Consider the following 20090-nt stretch of genomic DNA (forward strand, 5'->3'; position numbering starts at 1 on the left):
CTCCCTCTCTATTGACCCTCTGACAGTGCACGCTCCCTCAGTATTGACGTTCAGACAGTGCCTACTCCCTCAGTATTGACCGTCCGACAGTACCCACTCCCTCAGTATTGACCCTCTGACAGTGCACGCTCCCTCAGTATTGACGTTCAGACAGTGCCTACTCCCTCAGTATTGACCGTCCGACAGTACCCAATCCCTCAGTATTGACCGTCTGACAGTGCCCGCTACCTCACTATTGACCGTCTGACAGCGCCCACTCCCTCCGACAGTGACCGCTCCCTCAGTGCTGACCCTCTGACAGTACCCACCCCCTCAGTATTAACCCTCTGACAGTGCCCACTCCCTCAGTATTGACCCTGTGACAGTGCCCACTCTCTCAGTATTGACCCTCTGACAGTGCCCACTCCCTCAGTGTTGACCCTCTGACAGTACCCACCCCCTCAGTATTAACCCTCTGACAGTGCCCACTCCCTCAGTATTAACCCTCTGACAGTGCCCTCTCCCTCAGTATTGACCCTGTGACAGTCCCCACTCCCTCAGTATTGACCCTCTGACAGTGCCCATCGCTCAGTATTGAGCCTCTGACAGTGCCCATTCACTCTGTACTGACCCTCTGAGAGTGTCCACTGCCTCAGTATTGACCCTCTGACAGTGCCCATCGCTCAGTATTGACCGTCAGTGAGTGCTCACTCCCTCAGTATTGACCCTCTGACTGTGCCCACTCCCTCAGTATTGACCCTCTGATAGTACCTGTTCCCTCAGTATTGACCGTTGGACAGTGCCCTCTCCCTCAGTATTGACCCACTGACAGTGCCCACTCCCTCAGTATTGACCCACTGACAGTACCCGCTCCCTCAGTATTGACCCTCTGACAGTACCCACTCCCTCAGTATTGACCGTCTGACTGTACCCACTCCCTCCGACAGTGACCGCTCCCTCAGCGCTAACCCTCTGACAGTACCCACCCCCTCAGTATTGACCCTCTGACAGTGCCCTCTCCCTCAGTATTGACCTTCTGACAGTGCCCACTCCCTCAGTATTGACCCTGTGACAGTGCCCACTCCCTCAGTATTGACCCCCTGACAGTGCCTGCTCCCAAAGTATTGACCCTCTGACAGTGCCCGCTCCCTCAGTATTGACCCTGGGACATTGCCCACTCCCTCAGTATTGACCCACTGACAGTACCCGCTCCCTCAGTATTGACCCTCTGACAGTACCCACTCCCTCAGTATTGACCGTCTGACTGTACCCACTCCCTCCGACAGTGACCGCTCCCTCAGCGCTAACCCTCTGACAGTACCCACCCCCTCAGTATTGACCCTCTGACAGTGCCCTCTCCCTCAGTATTGACCTTCTGACAGTGCCCACTCCCTCAGTATTGACCCTGTGACAGTGCCCACTCCCTCAGTATTGACCCCCTGACAGTGCCTGCTCCCAAAGTATTGACCCTCTGACAGTGCCCGCTCCCTCAGTATTGACCCTGGGACATTGCCCACTCCCTCAGTATTGACCCTCTGACAGTCCCCACTCAATCAGTACTGACCCTCTGATAGTACCCACTCCCTCAGTATTGACGCTTCGATAATGCCCAATCCCTCAGGATTGACCCTCTGACAGTGCCCGCTCCCTCAGTATTGACTCTCTGACAGTGCCCGCTCCATCAGTATTGACCCTCTGACAGTGCCCGCTCCATCAGTATTGATGCTCCGACAGTGCCCACTCCCTCAGTATTGACGCTCCGACAGTGCCCGCTCCCTCAGTATTGACCAACTGACAGTGCCCACTCCCTCAGTATTGACGCTCCGACAGTGCCCACTCCCTCAGTATTCACCCTCTGATAGTACCCACTCCCTCAGTATTGACCCTCTGACTGTGCCCACTCCCTCAGTATTGACCCTCTGATAGTACCCACTCCCTCAGTATTGACTCTCCAACAGTGCCCACTCCCTCAGTATTGACCCTCTGACAGTGACCGCTCCCTCAGTATTGACCCTCTGACAGTACCCACTCCCTCAGTATTGACCCTCTGACAGTGCCCACTCCCTCAGTATTGACCCTCTGATAGTACCCACTCCCTCAGTATTGACTCTCCAACAGTGCCCACTCCCTCAGTATTGACCCTCTGACAGTGACCGCTCCCTCAGTATTGACCCTCTGACAGTACCCACTCCCTCAGTATTGACCCTCTGACAGTGCCCACTCCCTCAGTATTGACCCTCTGACAGGACCCGCTCCCTCAGTATTGACCCTCTGACTGTACCCGCTCCCTCAGCGCTGACCCTCTGACATTACCCACGCTCTCAGCATTGACCCCGTGACAGTGCCCGCTCCCTCAGTATTGACCCTCTGACAGTACCAGCTCCCTCAGTATTGACCCTCTGACAGTGCCCTCTCCCTCAGTATTGACCCTCTGATAGTACCCACTCCCACAGTATTGACCCTCTGACAGTGCCCACTCCCTCAGTATTGACGCTACGACAGTGCCCACTCCCTCAGTATTGACCCTCTGACATTACCCACGCCCTCAGTATTGACCCTCTGACAGGGCCCACTCCCTCAGTATTGACCCACTGACTGTGCACACTCCCTCAGTATTGACGCTCCGACAGTGCCCACTCCCTCAGTATTGACCCTCTGACAGTGCCCACTCCCTCAGTATTGACGCTCTGACAGTGCCCACTCCCTCAGTATTGACCCTCTGACAGTACCCGCTCCATCAGTATTGACCCTCTGACAGTGCCCGCTCCCTCAGCGCTGACCCTCTGACATTACCCACGCCCTCAGTATTGACCCTCTGACAGTGCCCACTCCCTCAGTATTGACGCTCCGACAGTGCACACTCCCTCAGTATTGACGTTCAGACAGTGCCCGCTCCCTCTCTATTGACCCTCTGACAGTGCCCACTCCCTCTCTATTGACCCTCTGACAGTGCACACTCCCTCAGTATTGACGTTCAGACAGTGCCTACTCCCTCAGTATTGACCGTCCGACAGTACCCACTCCCTCAGTATTGACCCTCTGACAGTACCCTCTCCCTCAGTATTGACCCTCTGACAGTGCCCACTCCCTCAGTATTGACCCTCTGACAGGACCCGCTCCCTCAGTATTGACCCTCTGACAGTACCCGCTCCCTCAGCGCTGACCCTCTGACATTACCCACGCCCTCAGCATTGACCCTCTGACAGTACCAGCTCCCTCAGTATTGACCCCCTGACATTACCCACGCCCTCAGTATTGACCGTCAGTGAGTGCCCACTCCCTCAGTATTGACCCTCTGACTGTGCCCACTCCCTCATTATTGACCCTCTGATAGTACCTGTTCCCTCAGTATTCACCGTTGGACAGTGCCCACTCCCTCATTATTGACCCTCTGATAGTACCTGCTCCCTCAGTATTGACCCTCTGACAGTGCCCACTCCCTCAGTATTGACCCTCTGACAGTACCCACGCCCTCAGTATTGACCCTCTGACAGTACCAGCTCCCTCAGTATTGACCCCGTGACAGTGCCCGCTCCCTCAGTATTGACCCTCTGACAGTACCAGCTCCCTCAGTATTGACCCTCTGACAGTGCCTACTCCCTCAGTATTGACGCTGCGACAGTACCCAATCCCTCAGTATTGACCTTCTGACAGTGCCCACTACCTCAGTATTGACCGTCCGACTGTGCCCACTCCCACCGACAGTGCCCACTCCCTCAGCGCTGACCCTCTGACAGTATCCTCCCCCTCAGTATTAACCCTCTGACAGTGCCCTCTCCCTCAGTATTGACCCTCTGACAGTGCCCACTCCCTCAGTATTGACCCTGTGACAGTGCTCCCTCCCTCAGTATTGACCCTCTGACAGTGCCCGCTCCCTCAGTATTGACCCTCTGACAGTGCTCACTCCCTCAGTATTGACCCTGTGACAGTGCCCGCTCCCTCCGACTGTGACAGCTCCCTCAACGCTGACCCTCTGACAGTACCCACTCCCTCAGTATTGACCCTGTGAGAGTCCCCACTCCCTCAGTATTGACCCTCTGACAGTGCCCATCGCTCAGTATTGACCCTCTGACAGTGTCCATTCACTCTGTACTGACCCTCTGAGAGTGCCCACTCCCTCAGTATTGACCCTCTGACAGTGCCCATCGCTCAGTATTGACCCTCTGACAGTGCCCATTCACTCTGTACTGACCCTCTGACTGTACCCACTCCCTCAGTATTGACCCTCTGATAGTACCTGCTCCCACACTATTGACCTCTGACAGTACCTGCTCCCTCAGTATTGACCCTCTGACAGTGCCCTCTCCCTCAGTATTGACCCTCCGACAGTGACCGCTCCCTCAGCGCTGACCGTCTGACAGTACCCACTCCCTCAGTATTGACCGTCAGTGAGTGCCCACTCCCTCAGTATTGACCCTCTGACTGTGCCCACTCCCTCATTATTGACCCTCTGATAGTACCTGTTCCCTCAGTATTCACCGTTGGACAGTGCCCACTCCCTCATTATTGACCCTCTGATAGTACCTGCTCCCTCAGTATTGACCCTCTGACAGTGCCCACTCCCTCAGTATTGACCCTCTGACAGTACCCGCTCCCTCAGTATTGACCCTCTGACAGTACCCGCTCCATCAGTATTGACCCTCTGACAGTGCCCACTCCATCAGTATTGACCCTCTGACAGTACCCACTCGCTCAGTATTGACCCTCTGACAGTACCCGCTCCCTCAGTATTGACCCTCGGACAGTGCCCACTTCCACAGTATTGACCCTCTGATATACCCGGTCCCTCAGTATTGACCCTCTGACAGTGCCCGCTTCATCAGTATTGACCCTCTGACAGTGCCCACTCCCTCAGTATTGACCCTCTGACAGTACCCGCTCCCTCAGTATTGACCCTCTGACAGTACCCGCTCCCTCAGTATTGACCCTCTGACAGTGCCCACTCCCTCAGTATTGACCCTCTGACAGTACCCGTTCCCTCAGTATTGACCCTCTGACAGTGCCCACTCCCTCAGTATTGACCCTCTGACAGTACCCGCTCCATCAGTATTGACCCTCTGACAGTGCCCACTCCCTCAGTATTGACCCTCTGACAGTACCCGCTCCATCAGTATTGACCCTCTGACAGTGCCCACTCCCTCAGTATTGACGCTCCGACAGTGCCCACTCCCTCAGTATTGACCCTCCGACAGTGACCGCTCCCTCAGCGCTGACCCTCTGACAGTACCCACTCCCTCAGTATTGACGTTCAGACAGTGCCTGCTCCCTCTCTATTGACCCTCTGACAGTGCCCACTCCCTCTCTATTGACCCTCTGACAGTGCACGCTCCCTCAGTATTGACGTTCAGACAGTGCCTACTCCCTCAGTATTGACCGTCCGACAGTACCCACTCCCTCAGTATTGACCCTCTGACAGTACCCACTCCCTCAGTATTGACCCTCTGACAGTACCCACTCCCTCAGTATTGACGTTCAGACAGTGCCTACTCCCTCAGTATTGACCGTCCGACAGTACCCAATCCCTCAGTATTGACCGTCTGACAGTGCCCGCTACCTCACTATTGACCGTCTGACTGCGCCCACTCCCTCCGACAGTGACCGCTCCCTCAGTATTGACCCTGTGACAGTGCCCACTCTCTCAGTATTGACCCTCTGACAGTGCCCACTCCCTCAGTGTTGACCCTCTGACAGTACCCACCCCCTCAGTATTAACCCTCTGACAGTGCCCACTCCCTCAGTATTAACCCTCTGACAGTGCCCTCTCCCTCAGTATTGACCCTGTGACAGTCCCCACTCCCTCAGTATTGACCCTCTGACAGTGCCCATCGCTCAGTATTGAGCCTCTGACAGTGCCCATTCACTCTGTACTGACCCTCTGAGAGTGTCCACTGCCTCAGTATTGACCCTCTGACAGTGCCCATCGCTCAGTATTGACCGTCAGTGAGTGCCCACTCCCTCAGTATTGACCCTCTGACTGTGCCCACTCCCTCAGTATTGACCCTCTGATAGTACCTGTTCCCTCAGTATTGACCGTTGGACAGTGCCCTCTCCCTCAGTATTGACCCTCTGACAGTGCCCACTCCCTCAGTATTGACCCACTGACAGTGCCCGCTCCCTCCGTATTCACCCTCTGACATTACCCGCTCCCTCAGTATTGACCCTCTGACAGTGCCCACTCCCTCAGTATTGACCCACTGACAGTAACCGCTCCCTCAGTATTGACCCTCTGACAGTACCCACTCCCTCAGTATTGACCGTCTGACTGTACCCACTCCCTCCGACAGTGACCGCTCCCTCAGCGCTAACCCTCTGACAGTACCCACCCCCTCAGTATTGACCCTCTGACAGTGCCCTCTCCCTCAGTATTGACCTTCTGACAGTGCCCACTCCCTCAGTATTGACCCTGTGACAGTGCCCACTCCCTCAGTATTGACCCCCTGACAGTGCCTGCTCCCAAAGTATTGACCCTCTGACAGTGCCCGCTCCCTCAGTATTGACCCTGGGACATTGCCCACTCCCTCAGTATTGACCCACTGACAGTACCCGCTCCCTCAGTATTGACCCTCTGACAGTACCCACTCCCTCAGTATTGACCGTCTGACTGTACCCACTCCCTCCGACAGTGACCGCTCCCTCAGCGCTAACCCTCTGACAGTACCCACCCCCTCAGTATTGACCCTCTGACAGTGCCCTCTCCCTCAGTATTGACCTTCTGACAGTGCCCACTCCCTCAGTATTGACCCTGTGACAGTGCCCACTCCCTCAGTATTGACCCCCTGACAGTGCCTGCTCCCAAAGTATTGACTCTCTGACAGTGCCCGCTCCCTCAGTATTGACCCTGGGACATTGCCCACTCCCTCAGTATTGACCCTCTGACAGTCCCCACTCAATCAGTACTGACCCTCTGATAGTACCCACTCCCTCAGTATTGACGCTTCGATAATGCCCAATCCCTCAGGGTTGACCCTCTGACAGTGCCCGCTCCCTCAGTATTGACTCTCTGACAGTGCCCGCTCCATCAGTATTGACCCTCTGACAGTGCCCGCTCCATCAGTATTGATGCTCCGACAGTGCCCACTCCCTCAGTATTGACGCTCCGACAGTGCTCACTCCCTCAGTATTGACCCTGTGACAGTGCCCGCTCCCTCCGACTGTGACAGCTCCCTCAACGCTGACCCTCTGACAGTACCCACTCCCTCAGTATTGACCCTGTGAGAGTCCCCACTCCCTCAGTATTGACCCTCTGACAGTGCCCATCGCTCAGTATTGACCCTCTGACAGTGTCCATTCACTCTGTACTGACCCTCTGAGAGTGCCCACTCCCTCAGTATTGACCCTCTGACAGTGCCCATCGCTCAGTATTGACCCTCTGACAGTGCCCATTCACTCTGTACTGACCCTCTGAGAGTGCCCACTCCCTCAGTATTGACCCTCTGACAGTGCCCATCGCTCAGTATTGACCGTCAGTGAGTGCCCACTCCCTCAGTATTGACCCTCTGACTGTACCCACTCCCTCAGTATTGACCCTCTGATAGTACCTGCTCCCACACTATTGACCTCTGACAGTACCTGCTCCCTCAGTATTGACCCTCTGACAGTGCCCTCTCCCTCAGTATTGACCCTCCGACAGTGACCGCTCCCTCAGCGCTGACCGTCTGACAGTACCCACTCCCTCAGTATTGACCGTCAGTGAGTGCCCACTCCCTCAGTATTGACCCTCTGACTGTGCCCACTCCCTCATTATTGACCCTCTGATAGTACCTGTTCCCTCAGTATTCACCGTTGGACAGTGCCCACTCCCTCATTATTGACCCTCTGATAGTACCTGCTCCCTCAGTATTGACCCTCTGACAGTGCCCACTCCCTCAGTATTGACCCTCTGACAGTACCCGCTCCCTCAGTATTGACCCTCTGACAGTACCCGCTCCATCAGTATTGACCCTCTGACAGTGCCCACTCCATCAGTATTGACCCTCTGACAGTACCCACTCGCTCAGTATTGACCCTCTGACAGTACCCGCTCCCTCAGTATTGACCCTCGGACAGTGCCCACTTCCACAGTATTGACCCTCTGATATACCCGGTCCCTCAGTATTGACCCTCTGACAGTACCCGCTTCATCAGTATTGACCCTCTGACAGTGCCCACTCCCTCAGTATTGACCCTCTGACAGTACCCGCTCCCTCAGCGCTGACCCTCTGACAGTACCCACTCCCTCAGTATTGACGTTCAGACAGTGCCTGCTCCCTCTCTATTGACCCTCTGACAGTGCCCACTCCCTCTCTATTGACCCTCTGACAGTGCACGCTCCCTCAGTATTGACGTTCAGACAGTGCCTACTCCCTCACTATTGACCGTCCGACAGTACCCACTCCCTCAGTATTGACCCTCTGACAGTGCACGCTCCCTCAGTATTGACGTTCAGACAGTGCCTACTCCCTCAGTATTGACCGTCCGACAGTACCCACTCCCTCAGTATTGACCCTCTGACAGTACCCACTCCCTCAGTATTGACCCTCTGACAGTACCCACTCCCTCAGTATTGACGTTCAGACAGTGCCTACTCCCTCCGACAGTGACCGCTCCCTCAGTGCTGACCCTCTGACAGTACCCACCCCCTCAGTATTAACCCTCTGACAGTGCCCACTCCCTCAGTATTGACCCTGTGACAGTGCCCACTCTCTCAGTATTGACCCTCTGACAGTGCCCACTCCCTCAGTGTTGACCCTCTGACAGTACCCACCCCCTCAGTATTAACCCTCTGACAGTGCCCACTCCCTCAGTATTAACCCTCTGACAGTGCCCTCTCCCTCAGTATTGACCCTGTGACAGTCCCCACTCCCTCAGTATTGACCCTCTGACAGTGCCCATCGCTCAGTATTGAGCCTCTGACAGTGCCCATTCACTCTGTACTGACCCTCTGAGAGTGTCCACTGCCTCAGTATTGACCCTCTGACAGTGCCCATCGCTCAGTATTGACCGTCAGTGAGTGCTCACTCCCTCAGTATTGACCCTCTGACTGTGCCCACTCCCTCAGTATTGACCCTCTGATAGTACCTGTTCCCTCAGTATTGACCGTTGGACAGTGCCCTCTCCCTCAGTATTGACCCTCTGACAGTACCCACTCCCTCAGTATTGACCCTCTGACAGTACCCACTCCCTCAGTATTGACCCACTGACAGTACCCACTCCCTCAGTATTGACCCACTGACAGTACCCGCTCCCTCAGTATTGACCCTCTGACAGTACCCACTCCCTCAGTATTGACCGTCTGACTGTACCCACTCCCTCCGACAGTGACCGCTCCCTCAGCGCTAACCCTCTGACAGTACCCACCCCCTCAGTATTGACCCTCTGACAGTGCCCTCTCCCTCAGTATTGACCTTCTGACAGTGCCCACTCCCTCAGTATTGTCCCTGTGACAGTGCCCACTCCCTCAGTATTGACCCCCTGACAGTGCCTGCTCCCAAAGTATTGACCCTCTGACAGTGCCCGCTCCCTCAGTATTGACCCTGGGACATTGCCCACTCCCTCAGTATTGACCCACTGACAGTACCCGCTCCCTCAGTATTGACCCTCTGACAGTACCCACTCCCTCAGTATTGACCGTCTGACTGTACCCACTCCCTCCGACAGTGACCGCTCCCTCAGCGCTAACCCTCTGACAGTACCCACCCCCTCAGTATTGACCCTCTGACAGTGCCCTCTCCCTCAGTATTGACCTTCTGACAGTGCCCACTCCCTCAGTATTGACCCTGTGACAGTGCCCACTCCCTCAGTATTGACCCCCTGACAGTGCCTGCTCCCAAAGTATTGACCCTCTGACAGTGCCCGCTCCCTCAGTATTGACCCTGGGACATTGCCCACTCCCTCAGTATTGACCCTCTGACAGTCCCCACTCAATCAGTACTGACCCTCTGATAGTACCCACTCCCTCAGTATTGACGCTTCGATAATGCCCAATCCCTCAGGATTGACCCTCTGACAGTGCCCGCTCCCTCAGTATTGACTCTCTGACAGTGCCCGCTCCATCAGTATTGACCCTCTGACAGTGCCCGCTCCATCAGTATTGATGCTCCGACAGTGCCCACTCCCTCAGTATTGACGCTCCGACAGTGCCCGCTCCCTCAGTATTGACCAACTGACAGTGCCCACTCCCTCAGTATTGACGCTCCGACAGTGCCCACTCCCTCAGTATTCACCCTCTGATAGTACCCACTCCCTCAGTATTGACCCTCTGACTGTGCCCACTCCCTCAGTATTGACCCTCTGATAGTACCCACTCCCTCAGTATTGACTCTCCAACAGTGCCCACTCCCTCAGTATTGACCCTCTGACAGTACCCACTCCCTCAGTATTGACCCTCTGACAGTGCCCACTCCCTCAGTATTGACCCTCTGACAGGACCCGCTCCCTCAGTATTGACCCTCTGACTGTACCCGCTCCCTCAGCGCTGACCCTCTGACATTACCCACGCCCTCAGCATTGACCCCGTGACAGTGCCCGCTCCCTCAGTATTGACCCTCTGACAGTACCAGCTCCCTCAGTATTGACCCTCTGACAGTGCCTACTCCCTCAGCATTGACGCTGCGACAGTACCCAATCCCTCAGTATTGACCTTCTGACAGTGCCCACTACCTCAGTATTGACCGTCCGACTGTGCCCACTCCCTCCGACAGTGCCCACTCCCTCAGCGCTGACCCTCTGACAGTATCCTCCCCCTCAGTATTAACCCTCTTACAGTGCCCTCTCCCTCAGTATTGACCCTCTGACAGTGCCCACTCCCTCAGTATTGACCCTGTGACAGTGCTCCCTCCCTCAGTATTGACCCTCTGACAGTGCCCGCTCCCTCAGTATTGACCCTCTGACAGTGCTCACTCCCTCAGTATTGACCCTGTGACAGTGCCCGCTCCCTCCGACTGTGACAGCTCCCTCAACGCTGACCCTCTGACAGTACCCACTCCCTCAGTATTGACCCTGTGAGAGTCCCCACTCCCTCAGTATTGACCCTCTGACAGTGCCCATCGCTCAGTATTGACCCTCTGACAGTGTCCATTCACTCTGTACTGACCCTCTGAGAGTGCCCACTCCCTCAGTATTGACCCTCTGACAGTGCCCATCGCTCAGTATTGACCCTCTGACAGTGCCCATTCACTCTGTACTGACCCTCTGAGAGTGCCCACTCCCTCAGTATTGACCCTCTGACAGTGCCCATCGCTCAGTATTGACCGTCAGTGAGTGCCCACTCCCTCAGTATTGACCCTCTGACTGTACCCACTCCCTCAGTATTGACCCTCTGATAGTACCTGCTCCCACACTATTGACCTCTGACAGTACCTGCTCCCTCAGTATTGACCCTCTGACAGTGCCCTCTCCCTCAGTATTGACCCTCCGACAGTGACCGCTCCCTCAGCGCTGACCGTCTGACAGTACCCACTCCCTCAGTATTGACCGTCAGTGAGTGCCCACTCCCTCAGTATTGACCCTCTGACTGTGCCCACTCCCTCATTATTGACCCTCTGATAGTACCTGTTCCCTCAGTATTCACCGTTGGACAGTGCCCACTCCCTCATTATTGACCCTCTGATAGTACCTGCTCCCTCAGTATTGACCCTCTGACAGTGCCCACTCCCTCAGTATTGACCCTCTGACAGTACCCGCTCCATCAGTATTGACCCTCTGACAGTGCCCACTCCCTCAGTATTGACGCTCCGACAGTGCCCACTCCCTCAGTATTGACCCTCCGACAGTGACCGCTCCCTCAGCGCTGACCCTCTGACAGTACCCACTCCCTCAGTATTGACGTTCAGACAGTACCCGCTCCCTCTCTATTGACCCTCTGACAGTGCCCACTCCCTCTCTATTGACCCTCTGACAGTGCACGCTCCCTCAGTATTGACGTTCAGACAGTGCCTACTCCCTCAGTATTGACCGTCCGACAGTACCCACTCCCTCAGTATTGACCCTCTGACAGTACCCACTCCCTCAGTATTGACCCTCTGACAGTACCCACTCCCTCAGTATTGACGTTCAGACAGTGCCTACTCCCTCAGTATTGACCGTCCGACAGTACCCAATCCCTCAGTATTGACCGTCTGACAGTGCCCGCTACCTCACTATTGACCGTCTGACTGCGCCCACTCCCTCCGACAGTGACCGCTCCCTCAGTGCTGACCCTCTGACAGTACCCACCCCCTCAGTATTAACCCTCTGACAGTGCCCACTCCCTCAGTATTGACCCTGTGACAGTGCCCACTCTCTCAGTATTGAACCTCTGACAGTGCCCACTCCCTCAGTGTTGACCCTCTGACAGTGCCCACTCCCTCAGTGTTGACCCTCTGACAGTACCCACCCCCTCAGTATTAACCCTCTGACAGTGCCCACTCCCTCAGTATTAACCCTCTGACAGTGCCCTCTCCCTCAGTATTGACCCTGTGACAGTCCCCACTCCCTCAGTATTGACCCACTGACAGTACCCGCTCCCTCAGTATTGACCCTCTGACAGTACCCACTCCCTCAGTATTGACCGTCTGACTGTACCCACTCCCTCCGACAGTGACCGCTCCCTCAGCGCTAACCCTCTGACAGTACCCACCCCCTCAGTATTGACCCTCTGACAGTGCCCTCTCCCTCAGTATTGACCTTCTGACAGTGCCCACTCCCTCAGTATTGACCCTGTGACAGTGCCCACTCCCTCAGTATTGACCCCCTGACAGTGCCTGCTCCCAAAGTATTGACCCTCTGACAGTGCCCGCTCCCTCAGTATTGACCCTGGGACATTGCCCACTCCCTCAGTATTGACCCTCTGACAGTCCCCACTCAATCAGTACTGACCCTCTGATAGTACCCACTCCCACAGTATTGACGCTTCGATAATGCCCAATCCCTCAGGATTGACCCTCTGACAGTGCCCGCTCCCTCAGTATTGACTCTCTGACAGTGCCCGCTCCATCAGTATTGACCCTCTGACAGTGCCCGCTCCATCAGTATTGATGCTCCGACAGTGCCCACTCCCTCAGTATTGACGCTCCGACAGTGCCCGCTCCCTCAGTATTGACCAACTGACAGTGCCCACTCCCTCAGTATTGACGCTCCGACAGTGCCCACTCCCTCAGTATTCACCCTCTGATAGTACCCACTCCCTCAGTATTGACCCTCTGACTGTGCCCACTCCCTCAGTATTGACCCTCTGATAGTACCCACTCCCTCAGTATTGACTCTCCAACAGTGCCCACTCCCTCAGTATTGACCCTCTGACAGTGACCGCTCCCTCAGTATTGACCCTCTGACAGTACCCACTCCCTCAGTATTGACCCTCTGACAGTGCCCACTCCCTCAGTATTGACCCTCTGACAGGACCCGCTCCCTCAGTATTGACCCTCTGACTGTACCCGCTCCCTCAGCGCTGACCCTCTGACATTACCCACGCCCTCAGCATTGACCCCGTGACAGTGCCCGCTCCCTCAGTATTGACCCTCTGACAGTACCAGCTCCCTCAGTATTGACCCTCTGACAGTGCCTACTCCCTCAGCATTGACGCTGCGACAGTACCCAATCCCTCAGTATTGACCTTCTGACAGTGCCCACTACCTCAGTATTGACCGTCCGACTGTGCCCACTCCCTCCGACAGTGCCCACTCCCTCAGCGCTGACCCTCTGACAGTATCCTCCCCCTCAGTATTGACCCTCTGACAGTGCCCACTCCCTCAGTATTGACCCTGTGACAGTGCTCCCTCCCTCAGTATTGACCCTCTGACAGTGCCCGCTCCCTCAGTATTGACCCTCTGACAGTGCTCACTCCCTCAGTATTGACCCTGTGACAGTGCCCGCTCCCTCCGACTGTGACAGCTCCCTCAACGCTGACCCTCTGACAGTACCCACTCCCTCAGTATTGACCCTGTGAGAGTCCCCACTCCCTCAGTATTGACCCTCTGAGAGTGCCCATCGCTCAGTATTGACCCTCTGACAGTGTCCATTCACTCTGTACTGACCCTCTGAGAGTGCCCACTCCCTCAGTATTGACCCTCTGACAGTGCCCATCGCTCAGTATTGACCCTCTGACAGTGCCCATTCACTCTGTACTGACCCTCTGAGAGTGCCCACTCCCTCAGTATTGACCCTCTGACAGTGCCCATCGCTCAGTATTGACCGTCAGTGAGTGCCCACTCCCTCAGTATTGACCCTCTGACTGTACCCACTCCCTCAGTATTGACCCTCTGATAGTACCTGCTCCCACACTATTGACCTCTGACAGTACCTGCTCCCTCAGTATTGACCCTCTGACAGTGCCCTCTCCCTCAGTATTGACCCTCCGACAGTGACCGCTCCCTCAGCGCTGACCGTCTGACAGTACCCACTCCCTCAGTATTGACCGTCAGTGAGTGCCCACTCCCTCAGTATTGACCCTCTGACTGTGCCCACTCCCTCATTATTGACCCTCTGATAGTACCTGTTCCCTCAGTATTCACCGTTGGACAGTGCCCACTCCCTCATTATTGACCCTCTGATAGTACCTGCTCCCTCAGTATTGACCCTCTGACAGTGCCCACTCCCTCAGTATTGACCCTCTGACAGTACCCGCTCCATCAGTATTGACCCTCTGACAGTGCCCACTCCCTCAGTATTGACGCTCCGACAGTGCCCACTCCCTCAGTATTGACCCTCCGACAGTGACCGCTCCCTCAGCGCTGACCCTCTGACAGTACCCACTCCCTCAGTATTGACGTTCAGACAGTACCCGCTCCCTCTCTATTGACCCTCTGACAGTGCCCACTCCCTCTCTATTGACCCTCTGACAGTGCACGCTCCCTCAGTATTGACGTTCAGACAGTGCCTACTCCCTCAGTATTGACCGTCCGACAGTACCCACTCCCTCAGTATTGACCCTCTGACAGTACCCACTCCCTCAGTATTGACCCTCTGACAGTACCCACTCCCTCAGTATTGACGTTCAGACAGTGCCTACTCCCTCAGTATTGACCGTCCGACAGTACCCAATCCCTCAGTATTGACCGTCTGACAGTGCCCGCTACCTCACTATTGACCCTGTGACAGTGCCCACTCTCTCAGTATTGAACCTCTGACAGTGCCCACTCCCTCAGTGTTGACCCTCTGACAGTACCCACCCCCTCAGTATTAACCCTCTGACAGTGCCCACTCCCTCAGTATTAACCCTCTGACAGTGCCCTCTCCCTCAGTATTGACCCTGTGACAGTCCCCACTCCCTCAGTATTGACCCTATGACAGTGCCCATCGCTCAGTATTGACCCTCTGACAGTGCCCATTCACTCTGTACTGACCCTCTGAGAGTGTCCACTGCCTCAGTATTGACCCTCTGACAGTGCCCATCGCTCAGTATTGACCGTCAGTGAGTGCCCACTCCCTCAGTATTGACCCTCTGACTGTGCCCACTCCCTCAGTATTGACCCTCTGATAGTACCTGTTCCCTCAGTATTGACCGTTGGACAGTGCCCTCTCCCTCAGTATTGACCCACTGACAGTGCCCACTCCCTCAGTATTGACCCACTGACAGTGCCCGCTCCCTCAGTATTCACCCTCTGACATTACCCACTCCCTCAGTATTGACCCTCTGACAGTGCCCACTCCCTCAGTATTGACCCACTGACAGTACCCGCTCCCTCAGTATTGACCCTCTGACAGTACCCACTCCCTCAGTATTGACCGTCTGACTGTACCCACTCCCTCCGACAGTGACCGCTCCCTCAGCGCTAACCCTCTGACAGTACCCACCCCCTCAGTATTGACCCTCTGACAGTGCCCTCTCCCTCAGTATTGACCTTCTGACAGTGCCCACTCCCTCAGTATTGACCCTGTGACAGTGCCCACTCCCTCAGTATTGACCCCCTGACAGTGCCTGCTCCCAAAGTATTGACTCTCTGACAGTGCCCGCTCCCTCAGTATTGACCCTGGGACATTGCCCACTCCCTCAGTACTGACCCTCTGATAGTACCCACTCCCTCAGTATTGACGCTTCGATAATGCCCAATCCCTCAGGATTGACCCTCTGACAGTGCCCGCTCCCTCAGTATTGACCCTCTGACAGTGCCCGCTCCATCAGTATTGACGCTCCGACAGTGCCCACTCCCTCAGTATTGACGCTCCGACAGTGCCCGCTCCCTCAGTATTGACCAACTGACAGTGCCCACTCCCTCAGTATTGACGCTCCGACAGTGCCCGCTCCCTCAGTATTCACCCTCTGATAGTACCCACTCCCTCAGTATTGACCCTCTGACTGTGCCCACTCCCTCAGTATTGACCCTCTGATAGTACCCACTCCCTCAGTATTGACTCTCCAACAGTGCCCACTCCCTCAGTATTGACCCTCTGACAGTGACCGCTCCCTCAGTATTGACCCTCTGACAGTGCCCACTCCCTCAGTATTGACCCTCGGACAGTGCCCACTCCCTCAGTATTGACCCACTGACAGTTCCCGCTCCCTCAGTATTGACCCTCTGACAGTACCCGCTCCCTCAGTATTGACCCTCTGACTGTGCCCACTCCCTCAGTATTGACCCTCTGACAGTGCCCTTTCCCTCAGTATTCGCCCTCTGACAGTGCCCACTCCCTCAGTATTGACCCTCTGACAGTACCCACACCCTCAGTATTGACCCTCTGACAGTGCCCTTTCCCTCAGTATTGACCCTCTGACAGTGCCCGCTCCCTCAGCACTGACCCTCTGACAGTGCCCGCTCCCTCAGTGTTGACCCTCTGACAGTATCCGCTCCCTCAGTGTTGACCCTCTGACAGTACCCGCTCCCTCAGTATTGACCCTCTGACAGTGCCCGCTCCTACAGCACTGACCCTCTGACAGTGCCCACTCCCTCAGTGTTGACCCTCTGACAGTGCCCATCGCTCAGTATTGACCGTCAGTCAGTGCCCACTCCCTAAGTATTGACCCTCTGACAGTGACCGCTCCCTCAGTATTGACCCTCTGACAGTGCCCACTCCCTCAGTATTGACCCTCGGACAGTGCCCACTCCCTCAGTATTGACCCACTGACAGTTCCCGCTCCCTCAGTATTGACCCTCTGACAGTGCCCGCTCCTACAGCACTGACCCTCTGACAGTGCCCACTCCCTCAGTGTTGACCCTCTGACAGTGCCCATCGCTCTGTATTGACCGTCAGTCAGTGCCCACTCCCTCAGTATTGACCCTCTGACTGTGCCCACTCCCTCAGTATTCACCCTCTGATAGTACCCACTCCCTCAGTATTGACCCTCTGATAGTACCCACTCCCTCAGTATTGACGCTCCAACAGTGCCCACTCCCTCAGTATTGACCCTCTGACAGTACCCACTCCCTTAGTATTGACCCTCTGACAGTACCTGCTCCCACAGTATTGACCCTCTGACAGTGCCCACTCCCTCAGTATTGACGCTCCGACAGTGCCCACTCCCTAAGTATTGACCCTCTGACAGTGACCGCTCCCTCAGTATTGACCCTCTGACAGTGACCGCTCCCTCAGTATTGACCCTCTGACAGTGCCCACTCCCTCAGTATTGACCCTCGGACAGTGCCCACTCCCTCAGTATTGACCCACTGACAGTTCCCGCTCCCTCAGTATTGACCCTCTGACAGTACCTGCTCCCTCAGTATTGACCCTCTGACTGTGCCCACTCCCTCAGTATTCACCCGATAGTACCCACTCCCTCAGTATTGACCCTCTGACTGTGCCCTCTCCCTCAGTATTGACCCTCTGATAGTACCCACTCCCTCAGTATTGACGCTCCGACAGTGCCCACTCCCTCAATATTGACGCTCCGACAGTGCGCACTCCCTAAGTATTGACCCTCTGACAGTGCCCACTCCCTCAGTATTGACCCTCTGACAGTGCCCGCTCCCTCAGCACTGACCCTCTGACAGTGCCCGCTCCCTCAGTGTTGACCCTCTGTCAGTATCCGCTCCCTCAGTGTTGACCCTCTGACAGTACCCGCTCCCTCAGTATTGACCCTCTGACAGTGCCCGCTCCGTCAGCACTGACCCTCTGACAGTGCCCACTCCATCAGTGTTGACCCTCTGACAGTGCCCATCGCTCAGTATTGACCGTCAGTCAGTGCCCACTCCCTCAGTATTGACCCTCTGACTGTGCCCACTCCCTCAGTATTCACCCTCTGATAGTACCCACTCCCTCAGTATTGACCCTCTGATAGTACCCACTCCCTCAGTATTGACGCTCCAACAGTGCCCACTCCCTCAGTATTGACCCTCTGACAGTACCCACTCCCTCAGTATTGACCCTCTGACAGTACCTGCTCCCACAGTATTGACCCTCTGACAGTGCCCACTCCCTCAGTATTGACGCTCCGACAGTGCCCACTCCCTAAGTATTGACCCTCTGACAGTGACCGCTCCCTCAGTATTGACCCTCTGACAGTGCCCACTCCCTCAGTATTGACCCTCGGACAGTGCCCACTCCCTCAGTATTGACCCACTGACAGTTCCCGCTCCCTCAGTATTGACCCTCTGACAGTACCCGCTCCCTCAGTATTGACCCTCTGACTGTGCTCACTCCCTCAGTATTGACCCTCTGATAGTACCTGCTCCCTCAGTATTGACCCTCTGACAGTGCCCTCTCCCTCATTATTGACCCTCTGACAGTCCCCACTCCCTCAGTATTGACCCTCTGACAGTACCCGCTCCCTCAGCGCTGACCCTCTGACAGAACCCACTCCCTCAGTATTGACCATCTGACAGTTCCCACCCCCTCAGTATTAACCCTCTGACAGTGCCCACTCCCTCAGTATTGACCCTCTGACAGTGCCCACTCCCTCAGTATTGACCCTCTGACAGTTCCCGCTCCCTCAGTATAGACCCTCTGACAGTGCCCACTCCCTCAGTATTGCCCCTCTGACAGTACCCGCTCCCTCAGCACTGACCCTCTGATAGTACCCACTCCCTCAGTATTGACCCACTGACTGTGCACACTCCCTCAGTATTGACCCTCTGTGTGCACACTCCCTCAGTATTGACCCTCTGACTGTGCACACTCCCTCAGTATTGACCCTCTGACAGTGCACACTCCCTCAGTATTGACGCTCCAACAGTGCCCACTCCCTCAGTATTCGCCCTCTGACAGTACCCACTCCCTCAGGATTGGTCCTCTGACAATGCCCACTCCCTCAGTATTGACCCTCTGACAGTACCCACTCCCACAGCGCTGACCCTCTGACAGTACCCGCTCCCACAGCGCTGACCCTCTGACAGTACCCGCTCCCTCAGTACTGACCCTCTGACAGTGCCCAATCCCTCAGTATTGACCCTGTGACAGTGCCCACTCCCTCAGTATTAAACCTCTGACAGTGCTCACTCCCTCAGTGTTGACCCTGTGACAGTTCCCGCTCCCTCAGTATTGACCCTCTGACAGTGCCCTCTCCCTAGTATTGACCCTCTGACAGTGCCCTCTCCCTCAGCATTGACCCTCTGACAGTGCCCTCTCCCTCAGCATTGACCCTCTGACAGTGCACACTCCCTCAGTATTGACCCTGTGACAGTGCCCACTCCCTCAGTATTGACCCTCTGATAGTTCCCACTCCCTCAGTATTGACCCTCTGACTGTACCCACTCCCTCAGTATTGACCCTTTGACAGTACCCACTCCCTCAGTATTGACCCTCTGACTGTACCCACTCCCTCAGTATTGACCCTCTGACAGTACCCACTCCCTCAGTATTGACCCTCTGACAGCACCCACTCCCTCAGTATTGACGCTCTGACAGTGCCCACCCCCTCAGTATTGACCCTCTGTCAGTGCCCACTCCCTCAGTATTGACCCTCTGTCAGTGCCCACTCCCTAAGTATTGACCCACTGACAGTGTCCACTCCCTCAGTATTGACCCTCTGACAGTACCTGCTCCCTCAGTATTGACCCTCTGACTGTACCCTCTCCCTCAGTATTGACCCTCTGACTGTACCCTCTCCCTCAGTATTAACCCTCTGACAGTGCCTGCTCCCTCAGTATTGATCCTCTGACAGTGCCCACTCCCTCAGTATTGATCCTCTGATAGCACCCACTCCCTTAGTATTGCAGTCCAACACAATGTTGCTTTTTGTTAAGTTCGGATAAGAGATCCTTCGGAGAGCGACAGTATCATTT

The 20090-nt window shown here is 55.5% G+C and overlaps 1 protein-coding gene across 2 annotated transcripts in view; it reads left to right on the forward strand.

Annotated features, from left to right (window-relative positions):
• Window positions 1–20090, forward strand: part of LOC132813702 (extracellular matrix protein 2-like) — an 89215-nt gene that overhangs the window by 56504 nt on the left and 12621 nt on the right. The window lies entirely within an intron of this gene.

The sequence above is a fragment of the Hemiscyllium ocellatum genome, unplaced genomic scaffold, assembly GCF_020745735.1.
Source record: "Hemiscyllium ocellatum isolate sHemOce1 unplaced genomic scaffold, sHemOce1.pat.X.cur. scaffold_441_pat_ctg1, whole genome shotgun sequence".
Lineage (NCBI taxonomy): Eukaryota > Metazoa > Chordata > Chondrichthyes > Orectolobiformes > Hemiscylliidae > Hemiscyllium > Hemiscyllium ocellatum.